Source organism: Anolis sagrei, chromosome 3 (assembly GCF_037176765.1).
Source record: "Anolis sagrei isolate rAnoSag1 chromosome 3, rAnoSag1.mat, whole genome shotgun sequence".
Classification (NCBI taxonomy): domain Eukaryota; kingdom Metazoa; phylum Chordata; class Lepidosauria; order Squamata; family Dactyloidae; genus Anolis; species Anolis sagrei.
In genome coordinates, this window is record NC_090023.1 from 91,773,474 (window position 1) to 91,801,262 (window position 27,789).

At 42.5% G+C, this 27,789-nt stretch overlaps 3 pseudogenes; all 3 read right to left on the reverse strand.

Moving 5' to 3' along the window:
* Positions 1-681: 681 nt before the first annotated feature.
* Positions 682-2,513, reverse strand: LOC132770232 (claudin-6-like; annotated as a pseudogene).
* Positions 2,514-6,622: 4,109 nt separating this feature from the next.
* On the reverse strand, positions 6,623-7,249 carry LOC137096563 (claudin-34-like; annotated as a pseudogene).
* Positions 7,250-9,486: 2,237 nt separating this feature from the next.
* Positions 9,487-10,285, reverse strand: LOC137096631 (claudin-34-like; annotated as a pseudogene).
* Between the last annotated feature and the right edge of the window lie 17,504 nt (positions 10,286-27,789).

The following is a 27,789-nucleotide window of genomic DNA, read 5'->3' on the forward strand; positions in this document are numbered from 1 at the left end:
GTCTGGAGTTCTCTTGTTTTTGAGTTTTGTTGTTTAATTACTGTTATAGAGTTTTTTTTAATACTGGTAGCCAGATTTTCTTCATGTTCATGGTTTCCTCCTTTCTGTTGAAATTGTCCATATGCTTGTGGATTTCAATGGCTTCTCTATGTAGCCTGGCATGGTACTTGTTAAAGTGGTCCAGCATTTCTGGGTTCTCAAATAATACACTGTGTCCAGGTTGGTTCATCAGGTGCTCTGCTATGGCTGACTTCCCAGGTTGAATTAGTCCGCAGTGCCTTTCATGTTCCTTGATTCATGTTTGGACACGGTGCTTGGTGGTCCCTATGCAGACTTGTCCACAGCCACATGGTATACGGTAGAGCAGTGGTTCTTAACCTGTGGGTCTCCAAGTGTTTTGGCCTACAACTCCCAGAAATCCCAGCTAGTTTACCAGCTGTTAGGATTCTGGGAGTTGAAGGCCAAAACATCTGGGGACCCACAGGTTGAGAACCACTGCAGTAGACTCCTGCAGAGGTGAGAAGATCCTTCTTGTCCTTTGCTGAATGTAGCATTTGTTGGATTTTCTTGGTGGGTTTGTAGATTGTTTGTATGTTGTGTTTCCTCATCAGCTTCCCTATGTGGTCAGTGGTTCCCTTGATGTATGACAAGAACACTTTTCCTCTGGGTGGATCTTTGTCTTTACTCTCGTGGCTTGTTCTCCGTCTTGCAGCTCTTCTGATGTCTGAGGTGGAGTATCCATTGGCCTCTAAAGACAGAAGTTTTCCATACAATCATAAACTTAAAAAGACTCCAAGGGTCACTCAGTCCAACCTTCTGCATGCAGAAAAACACAATCAGAGCACTCCCGGCAGATGGCCGACCAACCTCTACTTAAAAACCTCCAGAGCAGGAGCTTCCACCGCATTCTGTGGCGGCACCATGGAACAGCTCTAACAGAAAGTTTTTCCTAATGTTTAGTATAGTGGTTCCCAACTTTTTTTTTTTGACCAGGAACCAAATTTACTCTTCTTGAAAGACCTCATCACACTAGAGAATGAATCCACTTTAAATCCAGTTTCTGCCTCCTGCAGAATTCTGGGGTTTGTAGTTTAGGGAGGAGCCTTTAACAGCCTCACTAAACTACAAACCCCAGAATTCTGCAGGAGGCAGAAATTGGATTTAAAGTGGATTCATTCTCTAATGTGATGAAGTAGTTTCTTTTGAATTAAGAAGAGTAAACTACTTGTTCTTTCTGTTCATCTGTGTGGCATATTTTGTTTCCCTGGCAAGGCAAAGTATAAGCTGATCCAATGTGAACTACACTGTGGCTGATTTTACATTCCACCACTTTTTGACCACGGAACACGTTGACCAGGGACCACTCTCCAACTTTAGTACCAAAAGGGTCACAAATCAGTTTTTGCTCAACTTTATATTCAGTTTGGTTATTTGGGGTGCTGATTCAGAAAACTGCATTGGATAGACCACATCAGCTTTAGTTTCTGATACAGAACATATCCCACCAAGTAGTTGCCATCTGTTTGCCCACAGAAAATTATGTTTTTACAGAGAAAATTATGTTTATACAGAGCGGATGCGGTCTATCCAATGCAAGTTTCTGAATCAACACCCCAAATTACCCCAGGAACAGTCGTAAAAACAGACCTAAAGGCTCCACAGCTCCCCTCATGGGGAGGGATGGAGGGAGGAGGAGAAACTGCAGCCAGGAAGCTTCTTGTTGCACCTTTTGTGGGTAGTCAGCCTCTCCCTTCCTGACATCTCCATTGCCTCCGCACTGAAAACAGAAGCAGCTCAATGTAATTCTTGGGATCAGCACATAATAAAAACAACTACCGTTTAAAATATTTCCACCCCAGCATAGATGCCCTTTAAACATTAAAAATTTGTTCTTCCGATCTGAATATCTCAAGAGAGATGGCTGATCCAAACAGGGACAGGGTTCAGTGTCACTATTGAATTGCTTCGGCATGACCATGATTATTGGAGGGACTCTACTGGACCTAAACCAACATTTCTCACTGAGAATAAAGATGGAGCTTGTTATCTGGAACCCTGAAGCAGAAATCCCCACATAGATGGCAGACCCAATCTTCTGGTCATGTAGAAGTTAAGGCAATTCAAAAGATTCAGGGAACACAATCCCTTCATTTACTAGGACAGAATACATATTCCACCAAAGTGGGATAAGAATGATTAAACCAGAAAATAAATTAAGAATTCCCCCAACACATAAAAAATTAAGCAACACATTTTTGGTCTTCTTTTTGGTAAAGATTCCATAAGGCAAAATACACGAAAGCTAGTGCTAAAGATACTACAATACAAGCTAAAGACATCAAGTCTTGTGCAAAGAAAATTTCCATTGGGAGTCCATCCTGGAATTCCAGGCACTGCCTCTCTGTGGGCTCGACTTCAGGTCTCTCAAAGCAGACTCCCCAGATCCTGACCCAGATCTTGCCAGTGTCGATGCCAGGAATGGGATGCCAGACTCTCCATTCATCCACTCGCATGGCAGTCAGGCACAGGACCCAAACAATGACCGCGAGGACAAATCCAATGAAACATATGTAGATCAGTTGGATGAGCCGTGGTGCAGCTGGAAAGTCGCCTTCAGCCAAGCCTAATTTCCGCCTTAGTCACTTCTCCAAGCTGAGAAATCTGTGGACAATGAAACAAGGTTTACTATTTATGGAGTTATGCACATGCCCATTCTCTCACGTGGGAACCTACCCTGAGTTTGGGAAACATTGTGATACATAGAGAAACCCTTCTCCTGGTTCAAAAAAACCTTTTTCTGTGACAAATGGCCCCATGTCCGACTTGACTCACAGAAATGGATACCTGCTATAACACATGTCCAGATTAATTCCCTCTGTTGACATTGTGTCTGTTGCCAGGAATGGACTGGACGAGGGCAAAGAAATTGAAGAGTGATCCAGACAACACAGGAATTCTCCTGATCAGGCTAGGGAATGGGGACCTGACCTGCGTGGGATGGGATTCAACCAGGGGAGAGATATCAACAAAGAATGATTTCTGCAGCTCTTTCAAATGGGTATCTGACCTGAAACACAAGACTTGAATATGGCTGGTGATCTGTAAAACAGAAAACTGTAATATGGTACAGGCTCTTTGAGACTTAAGAGCTGAACCTGGCTTGCAATCCCTCCAAGAAGCACCTGAACAACAGACCAGCACCGTTGACCTTTGAACGGGGTGCCATGGAAACTGCTCTTTAAGTTCTGAAACGGTTTAGAATGTTGTCCATAACTGAAAACCTTAAGACCAAAAGATCGAAGGCAGATCCCAGGCTGGACATTGGGGCCTTTGCAGGGGTGGGGGCTCCTGGTCCCCCAAATATTTAGGAGTAGTGCTCCCTTAACACCAGGTGGACAATGAGGGACTGATGGGAATGGGAGTTTAAAGGCAAAGGTGCCCTGACTTGGTGTATTTCTTCATAGTCGCTCCAGGCCCATGTCGAAAACATGCAAATGTGAGTAGATCAATAGGTACTGCTCCGGCGGGAAGGTAACAATGCTCCATGCAGTCGTGCCAGCCACATGACCTTGGAGGTGTCTGTGGACAACGCTGGCTCTTCAGCTTAGAAATGGAGATGAGCACCAACCCTCAGAGCTCACTCAATGTCCTTTTAGAGAGATTTAAAATGGTATTTCTTTGTCCATATGAGAGACCTTCTTTTCAGCAGCCAAGATTCAAATCAGTCTCTCTCTCTCCATCTCTCTTCCAACACCTCCATAGCTCAAAACTGTAAAATGCAACAGTATCAAAAAGTCCCAGGCTCAGACATGACCCCGTGAGTTGCCTGACCAATCGGCTTCATGCACTTTATTTTGCAATTGACATATACACATTCACTGATTGTTTGCATGCCCTAATAAATAAATAAAAAGGTTGGGAACCACTGGTATAGATGAATCCATGGTTTTATGTTCAGTGGTAGCAGATGGATTCCATGTCAGTGAATCTGTGCTGAGTTTGAGTCTAAATTTTAATGAGGATGAGCATCTTGTAGTTCAGATTAAATTCTAGAATGAATCCAGTGCCTCCTTAGCATTGGAGGCAACAGCCGGCACTCAAAAGGTGTTTGAAACCCATCTATTACAGTTGGTAAAATTAGTGTCAGACTGGGAGAAAGTAAAACATCTCAACATAGCAGCAAGATTGTGAGAAATCACCCTCCAAGGGGACTAGTGATAGATGTGGAGGGGTGGCTACAAAACCCGAGATGCTCAAAGATCCAGGAGAGATTTCAAAACAAGTTCATTCACATAAAAAGGGGCTCTGCATTGCACCAAGAATTCGTTTTCAATCAAGATACATTCCATATGAACAGGTGTCACTTCAAATCAAGGACCAAAAGAAAACATTACAGTGTACATGACTTGTATTATACTTCAGTCATTAAAGTGTTATTGAGTCAGAGCTTTCAACAGATTGACAGTCACTTTGGTCCCTTCTACAAAGTGATATAACCCAGAATATCAAGGCAGATAATCCACAATATCTGCTTTGAACTGGATTATCTGAGGCCCCTTCCGCACAGCTGTATAAAATCCACATTGAACTGGATTGTATGGACTCAGACATTCCAGTTTAAAGCAGATATTATGGATTATCTGCCTTGATATTTTGGATTATTTGATTGTGTGGAAGGGCCCTTGGACCCCATCTGCACTGCCATTATAATGCAGAATGAACTGGATTATATGGAAGTATAGACCCATATAATCCAATTCAGTGCAGTCCAGTTTTCATTATATGAGCCTACTTGAAACGGATCATGTAATGCAGGGCCTTGATAGGTGTACAGACGTGTAGTGCAATTATTGAAAAAACCTGGAAGATTGATACAGAAGGGGAGGGGAAGGTTATCACAACAATGTGGTGAGTCCATGGTTGCTCTAGAAGGAAGAAGGGAATACCAACATCTGCAATAACCAAAACCAACATACATACCTAAGGTGGAGTTGTAGGACCCTTCCACACAGCCATATAACCCAGAATATCAAGGCAGAAAATCCACAATATCTGCTTTGAACTGCTTTATCTGACCCCACACTGCCATATAATCCGGTCCATTGTGGATTTTATACTGCTGTGTGGAAGGGCCTTAATATAAACATTGTAGGGCAAATACATATACCTGAAATTATCACATTATCCTTCATGTCTGAGCATTTGGGCTCCTTCTACACAGCTTCATAACATCCAGATTATGTACTTTGAACCAGATTACCTGGTAGTGTAGACACAGATAATCCAGTTCAGAGCAGATAATGTGGATTATCTAGCGATAATCTAGATCAGGGGTCCTTAAACTTTTTAAGCAGAGGGCCAGATCACAGTCCCTCAAACTGTTGGAGGGCTGGATTATAATTTGAAAAAAAAGTGAATGAATTCCTATGCACACTGCACAAATCTTATTTGTATTTCAAAAACACGTAAAAACAATACAATAATTAAAATGAAGAACAATTTAAAATATATATACACTTAGTAGTATTTCAGTGGGAACTGTGGGCCTGCTTTTGGCTGACGAGATAGGATTGTTGTTGTTGGTGTTGTTGTTGTTGTGTGCTTTCAAGTTATTTCAGACTTGGGTTGACCCTGAGCGAGGAGTTGGTTAAATGACCTTGGAGGGCTGTATCCGGCCCTCGGGCCTTAGTTTGAGGACCACTGATCTAGATTATATGGCAGTGTAGAATGGGCCTTAGATATTTCTATAGGGATCAGTAAATGTGCTATGCAGCCATCTGCTGGAGATGGGATAGAAGACATTTTATAAAGAAAAATAAACACTCTGAAGCTGATCAGCAGTGCAAACTGCCTAAAATCCCTGATGGATGGATACTTCTAGCCAATAATATGGGGCCAGAGGAACCAATCCAGAGCATTAAGAACATTATGCTTTATCTTCTATAGAAAAGGGTCAATCACACATTGCACACAGGGACACCAGGGAGCAAAGCCCAAGCTTTGAGTCTGGGCGGTTAGTCAGGTGAGCGGGCCAGGCCTTTGCATTGCATTGGCAAAAAGATGCCCCAGTTAACCTCCCCTTCTCCCCAGCCCAGCCCCAAACACCACAGCTTGCATGATACAGGTTGTCCCTCTTAAAATGGGAGCGAAGGAGCCTGCACTGAATGACACAGAGGTGTTCCATAGAATCAGAAACATAGAAGAGACCCCAAGAGCCACCCAGTCTAACTCTCTGCAAGAAGGAAAACACAACCAAAGCACTCTTGGCAGATGGCTGTCCAACCTGTGCTTAAAAATCTTTAGAGAAGGAGCTTCCACCGTACTCTGGGGCGGCATATTCCACCATGGAACAGCTCTGTCAGGAAGTTTTTCCTAATGTTTAGTGCAGTGGTTCCCAACCTTTTTTGACCAGGGACCACTCTCCAACATTACTATCAAAAGGGAAACAAATCAGTTTTGGTCCACTTTAGATTCAGTTTGGTTCTTTTAGGGTGCAGATTCTTAAAATTGCATTGGGTAGACCACCTCAGCTCTAGTTTCTGATACAGAACATATGCCACCCAGGAGGCGCCATCTGCTCGTCCACAGAAAACCATATTTAATAATCTAGAGCTGATGTGGTCTATCCAATGCAATTTTCTGAATCAGTACCCCAAATCCCCACATAGATGGCAAGGCCAATCTTCTGCTCATGTGGAAGATAAGGCAATTCAAAAGCTTCAGGGAACACAATCCCTTCATTTACTAGGACAGAATAAATATTCCACAAAGTGGGATAAGAATTATCAAACCAGAAAGTAAATTAAGAAGTCCCCTAACACATACAAAATTAAGCAACACATTTTTTGGTCTTCTTTTTTGGTAAAGTTTCCATAATGCAAATGACATGAAAGCTAGACCTAGGGATACGACAATACTAGCTAGATATCAAGTCCTGTGCAATGAAAATTTCCATTGGGAGGGACCAATGTTCATCCTGGAATTCCAGGCACTCTGTCTCCATGGGCTCGACTTCAGGTCTCTCAAAGCAGACTCCCCAGATCCCAACCCAGATCTTGCCAGCATCGATGCCAGGCATGGGAAGCCACACTCTCCATTCATCCACTCCCATGGCAGTCAGGCACAGGACCCAACCAATGACCACAAGGAAGAAGCCAATGAAGCGGATGTAGGCCAGTTGTATAAGCCGAGGTCCAGCTGGAAAGTCACCTTCAGCCAAGATCAATTTCCATCTTAGTCACTTCTCCATGTTGAGAAATCTGCAGATAATGAAACACGGTTTACTATTTATGGAGTTATGCACATGCCCATTCTCTCACATGGGAACCTCCCTGAGTTTAGGAAACATTGTGATACATAGGGAAACACTTCTCCTGGTTCAACAAAACCTTTTTCTGTGACAAAGGGCCCCATGCCCTACTTAACCCGCAGAAATGGATACCCTGCTACAACACATGTCAAGGTTAATTCCTATTCTTGACATTGTGTCATTTGCCAGGAATGGACTGGACGAGGGCAAAGAAAGTGAGGTGTGATCCAGACAACACAGGAGTGCTCCAGGTCAGTCACAAGACAGGCCAGGGAATGAGGACGGGACCTGTGCGGGATGAGATTCAACCAGGTGATAGATATCAACAAAGAATGGCTTCCCCAGCTCTTTCAAACGAGTTTCTCACCTGAAACACAAGGCTCAGATATAGCTGGTGATCTCTAAAGCATGAGACCGGAATTTGGTTCAAGCTCTTTGAGATGCAAGAGCTGAACCTGGCTTGCGATCCGTCCAAGATGCACCTGAACAACAGACTGGCAGCATTGATCTTTGAACGGGGTGCCATGGAAACCGGTCCTTTGAGTTCTGAAACTGTTTAGAATGTTGTCCATAACTGAAAAACTTAAAAATATCAAAGGCAGATCCCAGGCTGGACACTGGGGCCTTTGCAAGGGTGGGGGCTCCTGGTCCCCCAAATACTTAGGAGTAGAGCTCCTTTAACACCAGGTAGACAAGGAGAGACTGATGGGAATGGGAATTTAAACGCAAAGGTGCCTTGACTTGGTGTATTGCTTCGTGGTCGCTCCATGCACATGTCAGATCTTAAACAACAGTGCAAAATCTTTTCCATACCTTACCAGCATCAATCAGTTTAACATTTTCAATCGAATCTTGAAGTGTGTGTGTGTATTATTGCTGTATAGGGAGCAGAGAGAGCACTATTGCATAAGTGAAAATCACTTGGTGCTTTCATATAGCTAACGTGCACATGTGCAGTTCAAATGTCATATCACAGCATTGCTCCATCTGCATTGCCATCTAAAATCAAGGTTATCTGATTTGAACTGAATTATTTGGCAGTGTAGACTCATAATCTGGATTATCTGTTTTGATAATCTAGATTCTATGGCAGTGTAGAAGGGACCTGAATCTGGCCACATGTGGAAGGCAGGTCTAAAGATCCCTCCCATTGACCTTAACTGAATGATCACTGGCCATGATGTGTATTGATCTTTTACCAGGGCTGGAGCCATGATTGTTTTGGTTGCAGGGCTGGCATGGGGTGAAGATGAAATTTTGGGGTTAGGCCTTTCCCTCTTTTTTCCTTTCCTTTCCTGTTCCAGCAGATGGCAGGGTTCTCATTGCAGCACTTTCACCGGTCAGGCATTTATCCTACTATTGTGACTGTTCCAGCCCATGCTGATTTCCGTATGAATGTCCCAAAAGAGTATCATGCCTTAAGGACTGAAGAGACCCAATAGTGTTTTTTGTTGTTGTTCTCTAATATTTATATTTATCCATCTGGTTTAAACCTATTGTCTTTTGAAATGCAAGATTAAGGTAATGAAAGAATAAGCCAGTTGCTTTCAAAGGTGCTACTGGTTTCCTGTATATCTTTTGTAATAGAAATCCTTGTATGTTACCCCAACTTCCCTACAAACCAACACAACCAGCTAATAAGAGACCTTGGGTTCATTAGGGATTTGACAATTAAAACATCAGTAACTACATGCAAGCATACAGAACTGCTTGCACTTCAAGTCAAGCACAGCTGTTGTTGTTTCCATTGCAGAGGAGCCAGAGTGGTAAAGCCATAGCCTTGGAAAGATGTGTTTGGACTATAATTTCCAGAATCCCTGAGGCAGCATGACCAATGGCCATGGTTGACTGGGAGGAGTCTGGAAGTCAAAGTTGGAAAAGGAGCAAGAATTTTGTGGCATGAAAGGCACTAAATAATATTCGTTCCTTGTAAAGAGTGGTCTAAAGCATAGGCACTTGGCCATTGTTTAAGACTCTTGCTTATCCCTTACACTCACTTGAAAAAACAAAACAAGACAAAACAAAGCCATAATGAATTTTTAATTTATTGTATTAAAACAATTCATTCTGCATGGAAACATATTTAGAACCCAAAGTGAAAACAGAAACAGCTCAATGTACTTCTTGGGATAGGCACACAATCAAAACCGTTTAAAATATTAACACCCTTGCATATATGCCCTTTAAACATTAAAATTTTGTTTTTCAGATCTGAATATCTCAAGAGAGATGGCTGATCCACAATGTGGACAGGGTTCAGTGTAAACACTGGATTCCTTCGGCATGACCATGATTATTGGAGGGACTCTATTGAATCTAAACCATCATTTCTCACTGAGAATAAAGATGGAGCTTGTTATCTGGAACTCTGAAGAAGAAATCCCCACATAGATGGCAGACCCAATCTTCTGCTCATGTGGAACATAAGGCAATTCAAAAGCTTCGGGGAACAAAATCCCTTCATTTATTAGGACAGAATACATATTCCACAAAAGTGAGATAAGAATGATCAAACCCGAAAGTACATTAAAAACTCCCCCGACCCCCAAAAAACTAAGTAACACAATTTTTGGTCTTTTTTTTTTGGTAAAGATTCCATAAGGCAAAATACACGAAAGCTAGTGCTAAAGATACTACAATACAAGCTAAAGACATCAAGTCTTGTGCAAAGAAAATTTCCATTGGGAGGGACCAATGTCCATCCTGGAATTCCAGGCACTGCCTCTCTGTGGGCTCGACTTCAGGACTCTCAATGCAGACTCCCCAGATCCCGACCCAGATCTTGTCAACGTCGGTGCCAGGCATGGGATACCAGACTCTCCATTCATCCACTCCCATGGCAGTCAGGCACAGGACCCAACCAATGACCGTGAGAATGAAGCCAATGAAATGTATGTAGGCCAGTTGGATGAGACAAGGTGCAGCTAGAAAGTCACCTTCAGCCAAGCCTAATTTCCGCCTTAGCCACTTCTCCATGCTGAGAAATCTGCGGACAATGAAACAAGGTTTACTGTCAAGACCCAGGCGGACCAGCAAGGCAAGACAGCAGTTAAGGAGTTAAACAAAGATCTTTAATGTCAATTAACATAAGAAGAAGGGCTCTTAAAAGCAGAGCGGTAAACACAAAGGGCTTGCAGCCAGCAAGAATGTAAACAAACCAAGTCCCAGTCAGTCCTCGCTGGGAAAAGGAAAGCAGCAATAACACAGGCAGAAAGGCTTGAAGTCAGCGGCAAAAACTCATTCCATTCCAAATCCAAACAAAACAGCACACAGCAATCCGCATGAGGAGCGGTCCAACGAAGTCACCAAGGGATAAGCAGGAGCGTAGAGTGGTCAGGCAGTCCGAGGGTCAGGGCAGGAGATAAGACTCACGAATCCAGTTCCGGCAAGGTCATCCACACAATCAGGAATCCACGAAGCTGTAAGCAGGAGCTCAGGGCAAGAGTTAAACACAAGGCACACGGTAACACGACACTTTGAACTCTGCAACTAGACTGCTCCCAAACTGCTCCTTAAATCTCGTCCGAGTCGCTGGAGTCACTTCCAGGTGCATCCATTTCCACAGGTGAATCACGACTTCTCCACTGCTGCCATTCTGTACTTCGGACTGCATCCTGCAAAGTAGTATCTGAAACCCAAGTGTCAGTAAAACCCTGGAACTCATCACTAGAAGTGGGAGCATTTACCACATCTAACACTTCCTGGACCTTGGTCCAATCTAGCTCTTCCTCTTCGCTGTCAAACTCCTCACAATCAGCTACATCTTTAAGGCGTTTAGAAACAGATTCCACATCACTATCCGAGCTGCGTGCTACTCGCTTTATACCGCGGTAATCCGCCACCTCCATTTCCTCGCAAGTAAACCCCTCAAAATCCTCCTCATCCGTAGGCTCTAGGAACAAGTCTCTAATACGCTTCAGCTGTTGCTGGGCGTCTTCCTCTTCCAAACCTCGTTTCCTTCTACTACTACTAGTAGGTACATGAGACAGACGCTGAGTCACAACATTTACTGTTTATGAAGTTATGTACATGCCCATTCTCTCACATTGATATCGAGCTCTTTTTGGGGGTTCTCCCAGCGAGGGGAGTCCCTAAGGACCGCGAATGGGGTCCTGACCTTGGCGAGCGGCCAGCGGATGCCAATTCAATAAGACGCAAAAATATTAAGAATTAATCTCGCCAGAGGCTGAAGAGGTACCCAGCGACCGAAGCGTTTATTTAGCGATTCAGCTGAAAAGGATGCGTTACAGGGATGAATCCTCCATAAGCATGCAGTACAGTGATTTTCAGGCATATTTATACAGGCAAAACAAAGAAAACCCAGTTTGAAACTTCCGCCCGCCTTCCTTCAGCTGGCTTTGCCCTGATTGGCTGGCCCTGGAACAGCTAGGAGGAGGCTTGGCCGCATGCCCCGCCTCTCAGCCAACCAGCGGGCGCTGCTGCCTCCAGGGGGCCAATCGGAGCCTCCCTAGTGCCTCCGAAGATGGTCCAATCAGCAGTCCGGAGGCGGGACATGGCTAGACAGCTCAGAGGGGGCAGGATGCCCGGGAGGCATCTTGCCAGCTGACTGAAAGCCTTTGCTGCTGGCCCGGCAGGGTGGCAGACAGGGGAAACAAAGGGATTTCCTGAGTTCTGATAGCAGATGTGTATAGGCATAAAGGGTGGGCTATGGGTGGCATTTGGATCTCAACCTTGTGGACAAAGGGTGTCCTTAGTCACAAAGGAGCGTACACAAACACCATGATTGATTTAATCAGTCTGTTTTTCCGGGTTTTCGGCTGACAAATCTCTGGCTTTGTTTGTCTGACTCTGAAAACAAAGCCATAAGATATTGCCAGTCCTGGTCCATGCAATGTCAATATGAATGGAGTTTCTTCTAAGGAAATTGGATTCCTTACTGTAGCCCCAGGTCACATACTTTAGTAGGGTAAAGTTCAAAGGGAAAGAGTAGGGAAAGAGGGTGACGGTACATCTCATTTCATATCATATATTTCATATACATTCTTCATAAACCTTCATAAGCTCATAGATTTCATAAAGGGGTCCCCATCCCATCCCCATCCCAGCAAGGTTTATTAGAAGCAACAACAGTTGATAAAAGCAATTCATCAGAGTTCTTGAGGTATGATCTCCTTGGCAAGGGCACATGTAGGCTAGAGGTTTTTGAGTCCAAAAGTGTGGCTGAAAACAGTCCGGGATGTGGAGCAGAAAGTCAATAGGAGAGGGCGAGCAAGAGAGTTGCAAACAAAAGGGAGGGGGCTTCCGGGTTGCGATCTGTGAAGCAGTGTCCTTTGGGAAGCTACATTTCCCTGATCAGGGGCCAGGGTCCAGTGCACAAGCCAGAGAGTTCACAGAGAGGAAACAGGAACCCAGTTATGTGTGCTGGGTCAGGAAGCAGCAGAATCCATTGTCCGGCCCTTGGCGAACTACAAATACTTGGGGGGGGGGGAAGATGCTCTGCATCAACATGGGAACCTCCCTTCTGTTTGGGAAACATTGTGATACATAGGGAAACCCTTGTTCTGGTTCGAAAAAACCTTTTGCTGTGACAAATGAACCCATGTCCGACTTGACTCACAGAAATGGATAGCCTGCTGTAACACATGTCAAGATTAATTCCTCTTCTTGACATTGTGTCTGTTGCCAGGGATGGACTGGGCGAGGGCAACGAAATTGAGGTGTGATCCAGACAACACAGAAGTGCTACTGGTCAGTCACAAGGCAGGCCAGGGAATGGGGACCGGACCTGTGCGTGATGGAATTCAACCAGGGGATAGATATCAACAAAGAATGGCTTCCCCAGCTCTTTCAAATGGGTATCTGACCTGAAATACAACTCTCGAATATGGCTGGTGATCTGTAAAACAGAAGACTGTAATATGGTACAGGCTCTTTGAGCCGCAAGAGCTGAACCTGGCTTGCGATCTGTCCACGATGCACCAGACCGGCAGCGATGATCTTTGTATGGGGTGCCGTGGAAACCGCTCTTTTCAGTTCTGAAACAATTTAAAATATTGTCAATAACTGAAAAACTTAAGATCAAAAGATCAAAGACAGAATCCATCCTGGACATTGGGGCCTTTGCAACAAAGTGTGTGTTCCTGGTCCCCCAGATATTGAGAAGGAGTCCTCCCTTAGCACCAGGCAGACCAGGGACTGATGGGAACCTGAGTTTACAGGCAAAGGTGCTCTGACTTGGTGTGTTGCTTCGTGGTCGCTCCAGGCCCATGTCAGATCTAAAGCAACTTGCAAAATCTTTTAAATATCTTAGCGGAATAAATCAGTTTAACATTTTCAATTGAAATTTGAAGTGTGTGTGTGTGTGTGTTATTTTTGTATAGGGAGCAGAGAGAGCACTATTGCATAAGTGAAAAACCACTTGATCATTTCATATAGCCAGTGTGCACATGTGCAGTTCAAATGTCCTAACACAGCACTGCCCCATCTGCATTGCCATCTAAAATCCAGATTATCTGATTTGCACTGGAATATATGGCAGTGTAGACTCATCATTTGGATTATCTGATCTGATAATTTCTAGTCTATGGCAGTGTGGAAGGGGCCTGAAGGATCACTGGCCATAATATGTATTGATCTTTTTCTAGGGCTGGAGCTTTGTTTGTAGCATGAGGTGAAGGTGAACCGTGTGTGGTTCATGTTGGATCAGCCCACAAACTGCCTTGCCAGGGAAATAAAATATGCCATGCAGATGAACCGTAAAGAACAAGTAGTTTACTCTTCTTACTTCAGAATAACATATGTACAATATGATCAGTTGCATCAACTCACTAAATGTCCACTAAATCAGAGAGATTTAAAATGGTATTTCTTTGTCCATATTAGAGACCTTCTTTTCAGCAGCCAAGATTCGAATCAGTCTCTTTCTCTCTCTTCTTCTCTCTTCCAACACCTGTATAGTTCAAGCCTGTAAAATGCAACAGTATCAAAAAGTCCCAGGCTCAGAAATCACCCTGTACGTTGCACGGCCAATCAGCTTCATGCACTTTATTTTGCAGTTGACACACAAACACACACACACATACACACACACACAAACTCACTGATTGTTTGCATGCTCAAACCTAAAAAGGTTGGGAACCACTGGTATAGATGCACCCATGGTCTTATGTTCAGCGATAGTAGATGGATTCAATGTTAGTGATGTGGCAAATCTGTGCTGAATTTGAGTCTAAATTTTAATGAGGATGAGCATCTTGTCGTTCAGACAAAATTGTAGAATGAATTCACTGCCTTGTTAGTGTTGGAGGTACCAGCTGGCACTCAAAAGGTCTTTGAAACCCATCTATTGCAGTTGGTAAAAGTATTGTCAGACTGGGAGAAAGTAAAACATCTCAACATATCAGCAAGATTTTGAGACATCACCCTCCAAGGAGGCAAGTGATAGAGGGATGGCTACAAAACCCAAGAAGCTCAAAGAACCAGGAGAGATTCCAAAACACGTTTATTCACATAAAAAGGGGCTTTGTATTGCACCAAGAATTCATTTTCAATTTGGGGCCCTTCCACACAGCTCTCTATCCCAGAATATCAAAGTAGAAAATTCCACGTTATCTGAGTTTGGACTCAGATAACCGAATTCAAAGAAGATATTGTGAGATTTTCTGCCTAAATAGTCTGGGATATAGGGCTGTGTGGAAGGGCCCTAAGATACATTCCATATGAACAGGTGTCACTTTGAAATTAAGGGCTAAAAGCAAACATTAAAATGTACATGGCTTGTACTGTGCTTCATGTTCTAGACTGTAAGAAATTAAAGAGTTATTGAGCCAGACCTTTCAACAGATTGACACCCACTTTGGGCCCTTCTATACAGTCATATAACCCAGAATATCAAGGCAGATAATCCACAGTATATGATTTGAACAGGATTATCTGAGGCCCCTTCCACACAGCTGTATCCACATTGAACTGGACTGTATAGCAGTGCGGACTCAGAAAACCAATTTCAAAGCAGATATTGTGGATTATCTGACTAGATATTTTGGGTTAGATGACTGTGTGGAAGGGCCCTTGGGCCCCATCTGCACTGCCATTATCATGCATATTGAACTGGATTATATACCAGTATAGACCCATATAATGCAATTCAGTGCTGTCATTAGCATTATATAAGTCTACTCCACATTGATCATATAACTGCGTTCTAACAGCATTATATGGCAGTGCATATAGGGTCTTGATAGGTGTACAGTCTTGTAGTGCAATCTATATAAATAAAAACGTAATGTTCACTTGTTTGATTAACATAACTCAAAAACAACTGGATGAATTGACACCAAATTTGGACAGAACACTTCTAACAGACCAACAAGTGACCACCACTCATACCCACCCCCCCAAAAACAGCAGAAAGGGCTTAAAAACATTCAAAAGCTAAATGACAATATAACACATGCGTGAAAATGACCCCTCCCATGCGCAAGGGAAAAGAAAAGAAACAGCCACCCCAGCTGTCTTTTGCCCATGCCTGTGCTACAGTCACATCGGAAGGTTGCAGCCCTCGACAACAGCAGCAGTTGGGAGGAGCAACAAGGAGACCTGAGGGCAACGTGAGGGCACTAACCCCGGAGCCCTTGCTCTACAGAGAGCAGGGATGCACCTCTTTCAAGTGTTGCCTTCGAGCCCAACTCTTTTCTGGCCTATGTTTAGAGGGAAGGAATGAAGGAGGGAAAGGAGGAAGGAAGGAAGGAAGGAAGGAAGGAAGGAAGGAAGGAAGGAAGGAAGGAAGGAGATAAAGAAGAAAGGAAGCAGAGAAGGAAAGAAGGAAAGAAGGAAGGAAGGAAGGAAGGAAGGAAGGAAGGAAGGAAGGAAGGAAGGAAGGAAGGAAAGGTAGAGAAGTAAGGAGAGAAGGAAAGAAAAAAAGAGAAGGAGGGAAAGAAAGAGAGAGGGAAGAAAGGAAGGAGAGAAGGAAGGATGGAACCAAAGAGTAAAGGAAGGAAGGAAGGAAAGTGGTAGAGAAGGAAGAAAGGAGAGAAAGCAGTAGGGAAAGAAAAAGGGGGAAGGAAGGAGAGAAAGAAAGAATTAGAGAAAGAGGGAGGAAAGGTTGGCCACAGCAACATGTGGCAGGTACAGCTAGTTATTTAAAAAAGTAGGAAGCTTGATATAGAAGGGCCATGGAAATGAAGGAGCCCGCACTGAACGAGACAGAGGTTTTCCATAGAAGAGACCCCAAGGACCACCCAGTCCAACTCTCTGCAGGAAAAAAAACACAACCAAAGCACTCTCAGCAGATGGCCATCCAACCTCTGCTTAAAAAGCTCCAGAGCAGGAGCTTCCACCGCACAATATTTAGTGCAGTGGTCCCCAACCCTTTTTTTAAACAAGGGACCACTTGGACCAGGAACTATGTTGACCAGGGACCACTCTCCAACTTTAGTTCCCAAAGTGTAATGAATCAGTTTTTAGTCAACTTTAGATTCATTTTGGTTATTAAAAACCTGGATGTTCCAATGTGCTTTTGATTAAGCAGCTCACTAGTAACTTTCCTGTCCCTACTTAAAGTTCTGCACTTTACACCGGCATATGATCTACCTCAACATGTGTTATAATAGTATTGCCTGCCCAGTTTACTGTCCCCCACAACGGGGACAGGGTTCAGTGTCACTATTGAATTGCTTTGGCATAACCATAATGATTGGAGGGACTCTAGTGGATCTAAACCAACAATTCTCACTGAGAATAAAGATGGAGCTTGTTATCTGGAACCCTGAAGCAGAAATCCCCACATAGATTGCATACCCAATATTCTGCTCATTTGGGAGATAAGGCAAATGAAAAGCTTTGAGAAACGCAATCCCTTCATTTACTAGGACAGAATACATATTCCACAAAAGTGGGATAAGAATGATTAAACCCGAAAGTAAATTGAGAACCACCACCCCCTCCCCCCAGCGCAGAAAAAAGTAAGCAATACAATTTTGGTCTTTCTTTGTGGAAAAGTTTCCACAAGGCAAAAGACACAAAAGCTAGACCTAGGGATACTAAAATTCATGTTTAAATACTGTCTGGGTAAGTTTAGTGGCAAATATTAAAAGTGTGTTCTATATTGTGATGAAATGAAAATCATGCATAGTTCACATCTGATCAGCCCACACACTGTCTTGCCAGAGAAAGAAAATATGCCACACAGATTAACAATAACAGGGCCGTAGCCAGAAAAAAAATTCAGGAGGGGTTGAAATTTTCGGGGGGGGGGGGGGTTGAAAATTTCGCAGGGGGGGGGGTTGAAACCTGCCTCCTAGCTCACGCTGAAGCAAAGAGCACAGCAGGGGGCAGAGCAGCCTTCAATAGCTTGCAGCTCCGCCCCTGTCAACCACCTCCACCCAGTCCGACCTCCTTAATGAGAGCATTCAACACCCCCCTCCTGCAAAAAAAAAAACTTGGTTGCTTTACTACTGTTCTGTCGCGCGCTGGGCCTGTAAATAATTGTCTTTAGAACAGGATGTGCAACCTTTGCCCAGCGGAAAGCCAGGGGGCCTAAAGAGAAGTTCTCAGAGGTTTCCACCACAAACAGTCTTTAGATGGCTTGAGAAGTACAACAAAGTATTTTATTAATGAACAATCAAACAGAAACTTCTCTTGTCTTCAGTAAAGTTAAGCAAATGATTCCAAGCTTTTAGGCAACTGGTGAATTCCTAATCTTGCCCACGAAGGACAGGCAACTGTCTTCAATAACTACTTCTTTAAAGAAAAATCCCCTTTTTAACTTCTCCCAGGCTGACTGTAATCTAACCCTTACTGATGTGGGCTCTGCTACCGGGTTGAACTGCGTCTCGAACGCCGAGTGGACCTACCAGCAAGGCAGAAGATGTTCTCCAGCTGGAGTTGTTTGGTCTTTAGGGCTGTTTTCCTGGAAATTCTTTGGAGACTCTTAAGACCTTTCTCCCCCGGAAGGTCTTAAGGGTTGAAGCTTTTGTACAGGGGAAGCTTGCACACATCCTATACATAAGCTTACCTTGCTGAGACTAATTAAAAATGGCTCCCTTCCCTTCCCAATTGCCCTGAGCAAGGGGCAGAACCAAAACTTAACAATGATGGACAGGTGACTTGCCCTATGACTGCAACCAAAGAAGCCACCTATCTGCAGAGTCCCTGAAACCTAGGACTGCAAGCAAACATTTAATACAAAGCAAATAAAGTTGGAGCTCCTGCTACAGCTGTGCCAGAACAACTACATCGGCTATTGCTGCAAGTAATTACAGTGTGAATAAATTGCTAATATTTGCTTGAGATAGTGCTTGCAGTTCTGAAGGGACTCTTGATTTTTTGCATCTCGTAGACTTAGCAGCATGGGGATTGGGTTAACCAGTTAAAATGCATGAGTAAACTAGGTTTTTTAAAGAAATCTGAAACATTTCGGGGGGGGGGGGTTGAACCCCTAACCCCCCCTCCCTTCGCTACGGGCCTGAACAATAAAGAATAGATTGAGGCCAGGATGGAGGAAAATAGCGGACCCTTTTGAAACTGTGAGGCCAAAATAAAAGGTATACATCAACAGGTGGCATGCTGTTGGAGCATGGCTCAAATCGTGTTGTGTGTATCTTGTTTTGTGCCTACGTGATTTTTCAGCAGTTCTATGTGTCATATGTTTTCACCCAAAGTTTCCCTCCCTCTTTATTGAATACCTTTGAAATAGACGAAGTCGTGTTATATTTTTCCAATCCATGTGTTTTTGTTGTTTTTATTGGGGTTATTTCGAAGTAGTAATAAATGTGTATTGTTGTTTTTATTTGGCAGATCAGAAGTATATATATTTTTCCAAGTACGTACCTTCAGACATCTCCCACTGCCTCAATGCTGCTGGTCATACAGATAAAGATGCCAAATGCCTGTTTACCGACAGAGATGCTGAATGTTTGGAGTTGACTCTGCAGATCCCATGATAGTTAACACTCTAAATGGAGCGGTGTCCTAAATTGCAACTCCTAAAACATCTGTGCTGTTTAGGGCGTTCCTTTTCCAGAATTCCAAAATTGTCCAAATGGGTGGCTAAAATAGTGACATCTTTGTTTTTTGAGATGCAAACCTTTAATTCGTGCACAAAATTATTTAAAATATTTTATAAAATTACCATCAGGTTGTATGTACATGAAACATAGATGAATTTCATATTCAGGCTTGGGACCCATTTTCAAGATATTACACCTTGGAGGTGTCTACAGACAATGCCGGCTCTTCAGCTTAGAAATAAAGATGAGCACCAACCCCCAGAGTCGGACATGAGTGGACTTAATATGTGGGGAAAACCTTTACCAATAGTAAAATACAGATATTCCAAAACTCCAAAATTCAAAACACTTCTATAGTGCAGATACACCCTGTCTTCATTCTACTCAGTGGATGGGGAAAGTGAAGCCAGCAACACAAGTAGCAATCCAAACTGTGATTGATGCCAGTGGAGGGCGCTCTTGACTTTTATATGTGATCAACACAAGCTTAGGTTTGTAAAGCAGGAAGGGGGTTTGCTTCTTTGTTTCATCAGACACAAGGGCACATTTTTCTTCTTGAAGTGTGTATCGCCACTAAAAAAATTGTTCCCAAGAAGTATACATGGGTTATGCACAGAAGACATCCCCTTGCCAACAGAGAGATGATCCCAGCACAATATTTGCAGTTGCTCTTGAAGAAAATGCTAAAATATGACCTTGATTTTTGATGCAGTTACTAACATTCAATAAATGAAAGTAGGCTAGAGGAAGAGGTGAGAATGGCAAGGGAACAAAGCCCTGTTCAGCTAGATTTCTGTCCTTCTTGAGCTGAAAACACATTGACCGACTCTCTCTTGCAGAATTTGGCAGCCTGGTCTTATCACCTTCTATGCCAAATGTTTACTTTACTTGAAAGGATTTCTGTGTATTTTAAAACTTGAATGTGATGGAGGCCTGGCCAATATATTGCCTCCTCCCTTTCCTCCTCACAGAACGAGGAATCATGCCAGGGGAAATGCCTGAACAGAGAATCTAGAATTACCAGGAATGTGTGCATTTCCTGATTCAACCCAATCTAGGAGCCATAATGTCAGATCAAAACATCTTTTGCACAGGATAGGGAAACCAGTGCAGACATGTGAGAGAAAATCTGTGTCACAATTGAAGCTGCAAATCACTTCTTGGTTTAAAGAAAAGGGGTGCATCCCTTCTGATCTTGGACAGCCGCTCCTAGCAACTAGGTTAAAACTGACTAGCTGTCCCCTGCCACGGGTTGCTGTGGGCCAGTCTGGTGATCTGGAAAATAAAGTAATGAGAAAGTGTTGGTTTCTAATACATGTAATTTCTTTATGCTTGTTTTGATGTAGATATTGTCTGGTTGGCCTACTCTAGCATGCAACATAGAATTGTCCTTGTTTAGGGGTCCTTTTCAAATCTATGATACTATATCTGTGTGTGTGTGAGTCATATATATCTCTCTATATCTATGGCTGGATGGCTCTTTGCCAGGAGGGCTTTGATTACATCTTCTTGCCCTGGTAAAGGGAGTTGGACTGGATGGCCTTAAGTATTTTCTGTTGGTCATGGGGGTTCTGTGTGGGAAGTTTGTCCCAATTCTGTTGTTAGTGGGATTCAGAACACTCTTTGATTGTAGGTGAACTATAAATCCCAGTAACTACATGTCCCAAATGTCAAGGTCTATTTCCCCCAAACTTCATCTGTTTTTATATTTGGGCATATTGAGTATTTGTGCTAAGTTTGGTCCAGATCCATCATTGTTTGAGTCCACAGTGCTCTCTAGATGTAGGTGAACTACAATTCCAAAATTCATGGTCAATACCCACCAAACCCTTTCAGTATTTTCTGGTGGTCATGGGAGTTCTGTGTGCCAAGATTGGTTCAATTCCATCATTGGTGGAGTTCAGAATGCTCTTTGATTATAGGTGAACTATAAATCCCAGCAACTACAACTCCCAAATGACAAAATCATAAATTTTTGAGTGATGGTCACTCCTTGCGTAGTGAGATGTTTTGTTGCCAAATTTGGTGTTATTTTGTTCATTGGTTCTTTTGTTTTTAAGGTACTCATTATGCACAGAGCATTTATATATATATAGATGGGTGTTACAGTTCTATAAAACAGCATCTATAAAATAAGGGAATTTAATTCCATAATATATGTAGTAGAGAAAGTTGGTGTTTGGGATAATTTCTACAGTGTTCATTGTAGGCTGAAGCAAGTCAGGTTCTAAACCCATTTCATTAGATGAGCCTGGACTAGCAACTCTGTCTCAAACCATCTCATCTTGCAGAGTTGTTCTGAGCATACTGGCCCTTTGTATCTATGGATTCTGCATTCACGGATTTAACTATTGCTTGAAAGTATTCCAATAAACAAATCTTCATTTTGTCATTGTACATAAGGGGGATGATTTTACTATGCCATTTATATATAATGGGATTTGAAAATCCACAAATTTTGGTCCTGGAACTAAAGCCCAGCCAATATTGGAGTATTGGCTCACTCTTATAAAAATGGAGAAGAACCTACTAGTCTGGTCTTCACAGAGAAAGGGTATGATAAAAGTAAAAAGAACCCAACTTTTCTTACTTTTGGAAGCATAGAAAACATTTCTGTTTCATATCTTCTTAGTAGAGATCTTTGATGTGAGAAACTGCAGCAAGATCCAGAGATGTATCTGCTTACAAAGGGAACAATAATAAGCATTTGAAGATGTGTAATAAATAATAGCTGTGGATTTGGGCAGACATACAAAATTGTGTCACAGTTATTACATGCATACATGACCAGCATCTACATGGTAAAAATAAGAGAAGCCATTGTGATGGCACAATATAGGCTGTTTGTTGTTCATTCGTTCAGTCATTTCCGACTCTTCATGACCTCATGAACCAGTCCACACCAGAGCTACCTGTCAGCCGTCACCACCCCCAGCTCCTTCAAGGTCAATCCAGTCACTTCAAGGATGCCATCCATCCATCTTGCCCTTGGTCGGCCCCTCTTCCTTTTTCCTTCAATTTTCCCCAGTATCATTGTCTTCTCTAAGCTTTCCTGTCTTCTCATGATGTGACCAAAGTACTTCATCTTGGCTTCTACTTCTCTCCAATGAGCAGTCAGGCTTTATTTCCTGAAGTATGGACTGGTTGGATCTTCTGGCAGTCCAAGGCGCTCTCAGAACTTTTCTCCAACACCACAGTTCAAAAGCATCTATCTTCCTTCACTCAGCCTTCCCTATGGTCCAGCTCTCACATCCATAGGTGACTACGGGGAATACCATTGCTTTAACTATGTGGATTTTCGTTGCCAGTGTGATGTCTCTTCAAGATTGTATGTATACAAAAAGGAAAAAAAAATCTCCAAACCTGTATTGCTTAAGAGTGGGGAGGCAGGGAACCTCAGCCAGGGGTGATGGGATCCTTAGACCCAGGAGAGAGAAAGGAGAAAAGCGAGTCAAGAAAGATATAGATAAGCAAGCATACGTTATCAAGAGATACTTTTTATTGGGGGATAGTTTTATAGTTTGAGGGGGAAAGGAGGTTTTAAATACTGTATCTCCTGGAGCCCACTCTGCTGCAGGTCCTCTCTGAGGCTTGTGCTGATGCTTCATGCAATTCATAATTTTCCACTGGTGAGGCCGGGGGGGGGGGGGGGGATTGGCTCGACATCAGTAGCACTACAGTCACAAAGGAAATGGAACCCGGCAGCAAGTTATACACAATATCAGGTGATGACTACCACCAACAGATGCAATTAACCTTCTGAAATTCCACTTTGTCAGCCTCATGTGATAAAATCTTGTGTTGTGGTTGCATATAAATGAACATTTATAAACACAAATGCATACACACTTGCACACACACTGTGTTCCATGTCCCAGGTGACCAACTGAGGCTTGCATACTCTGGGCTGTAAAAAAAAGAGCTGAGAAATTGCTGTGTTGTCCCTGTGCTGCTTCTCAGAAAGCTCAAGCTGCCTCCTTTCCCCCAGATATTGACATAGCCGAGGCAGGCATCCTTGGAATGTGGACATTCCGGCTGGGCAGCTGCTGAGTTTGCCTCTCTGACTGGGCAGCCTTGCCCTAGTGACAGATACAAATGCATTTCTGCCTGTAACCTTAGATGTATTCAGGACCTTGCCTTTGATTTTTATGTTGTCCGTATATCAAGGAAAACAATGTCTTCATTCTAACTCAGAATACAGTTCTGCCATTCATTATGTATGGTTGAAATGCCATTCATTTTTTAATGGAATTTAATGCTGGATGAAACCATGTGAAGCAGGCCTGTCCAGGATTTTGTTTCGGGGGGGGGGGGGGGCTAAAAAAATTTTCAGGGAGGTTTCAGGGGGGGGGGTGAGTTTCGGGGGGGGGGGGCTGAGTCTGAGAGAAAGAGGGTCTAGCCTAGCAAACCTGTTGTATCATTACCCCAATACCCCCATGCATATGGGATATATTGATTATGGTGATCAGTTCATGATATGAATAAACATAACAGTTTAAATAATGCACCAGTAAGGCCTTTTCGCGAACCACCATGAGAATTTCGGGGGGGGGGGGCTGAAGCCCCTCAAGCGCCCCCCCCCCCGGCTACATGCCTGATGTGAAGGATACCTCGTGTCTCATGGTATGAACCAAATGTAAAGTATGATGCAATCACTAGGAAATGATTCCATCCAAATAGTATATTTTGCTTTCCTTTTCATTGTTATGATACTGGACCAGAATGGTGACCTAATAATTTTGTTAATGGAGGATGGATTTGGAAGCTTTTCTTTGTTTTTGTTGGACTGCCAGAAATCCAGACCAACAGACCTAGAATAGCAGGAAGTGATTGATCAATGCAGCTGCCACTGCTCTTAGAAGGGATCTTTGTACCCTTTATCCCCCGCCCCCAGCTCCAGGATGCTCTGTCTTTGTCAGTATCCCCCAGGCATGTGCATGAATCTCAATTTGAAACGGGCAGTTTATGGCTCATAAATATCTGGGTGTGTCACGCCTGAATAGATCTCCTGGGAGAAGCAGCAGTATTTGGATAGGGGCTGCAGATATCCCTCTTAAGATCTCATCTCCACAGCATAGAAAATGGATTTTAATGGTCACAAGCAGATGGCATTCATGAAGGTGAACTTATATATGGGCATATAATTCATGTCGAACAGGATAGACAAAATAAGCAGTGATATACTTTAGATTTTAACCATTCTATCTTGACTGTTTGCAACAGTAAATAATGTCATGGGAATTTTGAATTGAAGGCAGTTTGATTTATTTGCAACGCACAGCACATAGAAGTGACTAAAAATTTGGTGTGGTGTGAAAATACACCCAAATTATATGGCAGATATTTCATTTTGACATGGATAGTTTCACTTGTGACTTTGTAATGGAGAGAAGTATGGTGCTTGCTGAATCAAATTCCTATCTATCTATCTATCTATCTATCTATCTATCTATCTATCTATCTCTATATAGAGAGAGAGCACTGACTTTTTGCACTTTTTGACAGGCTTGTTGCCACAAGACAACATGTACATATGAGGTACATGTATTGGAGAATCATAGAATCCATTCCCTTCCATGATTTCAGTTCATATATTGCCAGTCATACTTTCTCAGTAACACAAATATAGAGTAGTACCAGCATCTTTACCAGTTCTAGATAGGCAAATAGGTCTGTGTTATGGAAGTCTTTCCAGAATGTGTAAAGTATGAAGAAAGGCTATAAGAATGAAGACAACAATTAGGGAGAAAGAACAAAAAAGAAATCAAAGGGGAAGAGCGACAGAGGAAGATTGGAGTCTGGAGACAGATGTAAGGAGCAACATATTACAGCCAAGTAAGGAGGAAAGGGAAAACATTTAGATGCCATAGCAGAGAAGAAAGAAGACATGCAGTTGTTGTGAGAGCAAACTATTTGATTCCAGCTATGCAGAAGGTGACCCAGGTTGAAATACCCTAAAATCACCAAATCTCCTCCAACTTTGGAAACTAAGCAGGGTCAGGATTGGTTTTTACATGGATGAGATACTACCAACAAATACTAGGTGCTGTGGGTTATATTTCAGAGAAAGGAAATGGCAAACTATCTATGAAATTCATGGGATTGCCATAGGTTAACAGGAAAATTGTAAGCACACACACCCACACATGTTAAAGATGGGTTGCTCCTATGGAAAACAACAGTCTAATGAACCTATTCTTCCAATCCTTTATCTTCCAGTCCCATGTACTGAGTAGTCTAGAGGAGGTGATTTCAAGTTATATAGGCAAACAGATTGAGAGAGAGACCAAAGAAGCACTCTGAGTTCTCCTCTAAGTCCCCTTGAGTCACACTCTCTCAGATCCAGAAACCCTTGTGTCCAATTAGCATTAGAGTCACCATAAGCTAAAACTGAAGGCAGACAACAACAGTGAAAACAAAAATTTTGGGTTCCTAAATATTATAGACAAAGAGTTTTATGTTTAGAAAAATCCTAGTCTTTTTAATCAAAGGAGCAGAGTAAACACATCCCTCCAATGTAGGTGAGCAGCTTTTCCAACATTAACTCACAGGCTATAAACAATTGTCATCTGATATGTATAGCAAAGACACATATCAGTGTGCTTAAAAAATAGAAAGGAGAAGCTATGGTGATTAAATCGGCAGAAATTAAACAACAAAATCTCTTAAAATGTATTAGTGTAGGATTATCAATATTGGGGGCAGCTCTAACTATTGAATCTTTAAGAGCACAGTAGTTTGACAGTTGAACAGTTGAAGTCCCAAACAACTGGAGGGCAAATGATGGCCCTCCAGTTGTTTGGGACTAACTCCCAGAAATCCCAGCCAGATTTCCAACTGTTTGGAATTGTGAGAAGTGAAGTCCAAAACACCCGGAGGACGAAAGGTTTGGAATCAATGCATTAATGATTAGAAGGACATCCAACAGCTCAATCCCTCTCATACTGAACACTTGTGTTTTTCCACCCATTTAAGGTATGCTCCCAGGCTGGTCTAAAGAATTCGAGTCCTTTCAATATTATTATTGTGTGCCTTCAAGTTGTTTCTGACCCTTGGCAACCCTAAGGCGAAAGTAATACAGGGTTTTCTTAACAAGGTTTCTTTAGGAGAGGTTTCTGATGCACCTTGGAATTAAAAAAAAAATTACCACGAGGGTAAAAATGAAATATAATAGCTGGTGCTGGCAATTGCCAGAAAATTTATGTTTATTTCATTGTTGAATTTATACCCTGCCTTTACCTAGAACAGGATTGGAGGCAGCTGATTCAAGTTTAGGATAACATAAAATATTGTTTGGATATTTTGAAACTGGCTGTGAATCTTGACCTCACTGAAACCTGAATTTGAATATCTGAAGCATTTTTAAATTTAGATTTACAGAAGTACAATGGCTTTTGCAACCCACCAAGTTTACTCGAAAAGCCCAACCAAGAGATTCTCATTGTTGCAGATGGAACAGCTTGTTCTCATGACATATAGCTTTCTACACAAGGGCCTCTGCAGGCAGCTTGTATTAGATGGTGTTGACATTTTCTGAGTAATCTCTTGACATTTGTTGTGCTGTCCCACCATTCTATAAAAAAGCTTTTCCTCTTCATAGAGACAATACTTCCCTCCCCTTCGCTTTTATTTGGCCTACCAAAAAGAAATATGAATCAGCCTCAACAAGTCATCTCTATATATTTTAACAAACCCCATAAATAATATCTACAACTTCGCTATGGATTTAGCATTGAGATTGTTTTTTAAATTATCGTCATCCACATTATTTAACAAAGATAAAATAAAAGTGTGTATTAAGGAAAATTTAAAACACTACAATAAAGATGGAAATATTATAATGGCACCAAATTTTGTGGAAATGTCCTTGGAAATCTCAATGAGTCTCACATTATTTTCTATAGTAAAAGATTCCTGAAATCTCAGAAATCAACTGCAAAAATTCCAGTGAGAATTGGAGCTACCCAAAACAAACCTTCCTCCCTGTTGTTGAGGAGAAAGTATCTTGCAATGGCACTTGGCAGGCCCCTTTCTGATGAGGGGAAAGGGGCCACAAAAGACCCAATGTGAAGAGGTCCTTGGACTCTAGAGACCAGGATCTAAATGTATGATTTGCCCAAGACCAGGTGATCTTGGGCAAGCTATGCTCTCTCACTCATAGAGGAAGGCAAAGACAAACCTCCACTGAAAAATCTTATGCAAAAAAAAAAAACAAAAAAAACAACACATGATAGATTTGCCTTAGTGTTACCATATGTTCGAAATGATTTGAAGGCACACAACAATAATGGTGTAGACTGCTGGTGCCATACCATACTACAAATCCCATGATTACATAACATTGTGCCATGGCAATTAAAGTGGCATCAATTTGCATTCTTCTACAATGTAGATGCACCCTCAATCAAACATGTGCCATGAATCCCTTCTTAGCTTTATTGTTGTTTTTGACTTACGGAGACTTTACGGCCTAACTTTGCAGCTAAAAGAATGTAAATTGCCCAAGGTTAT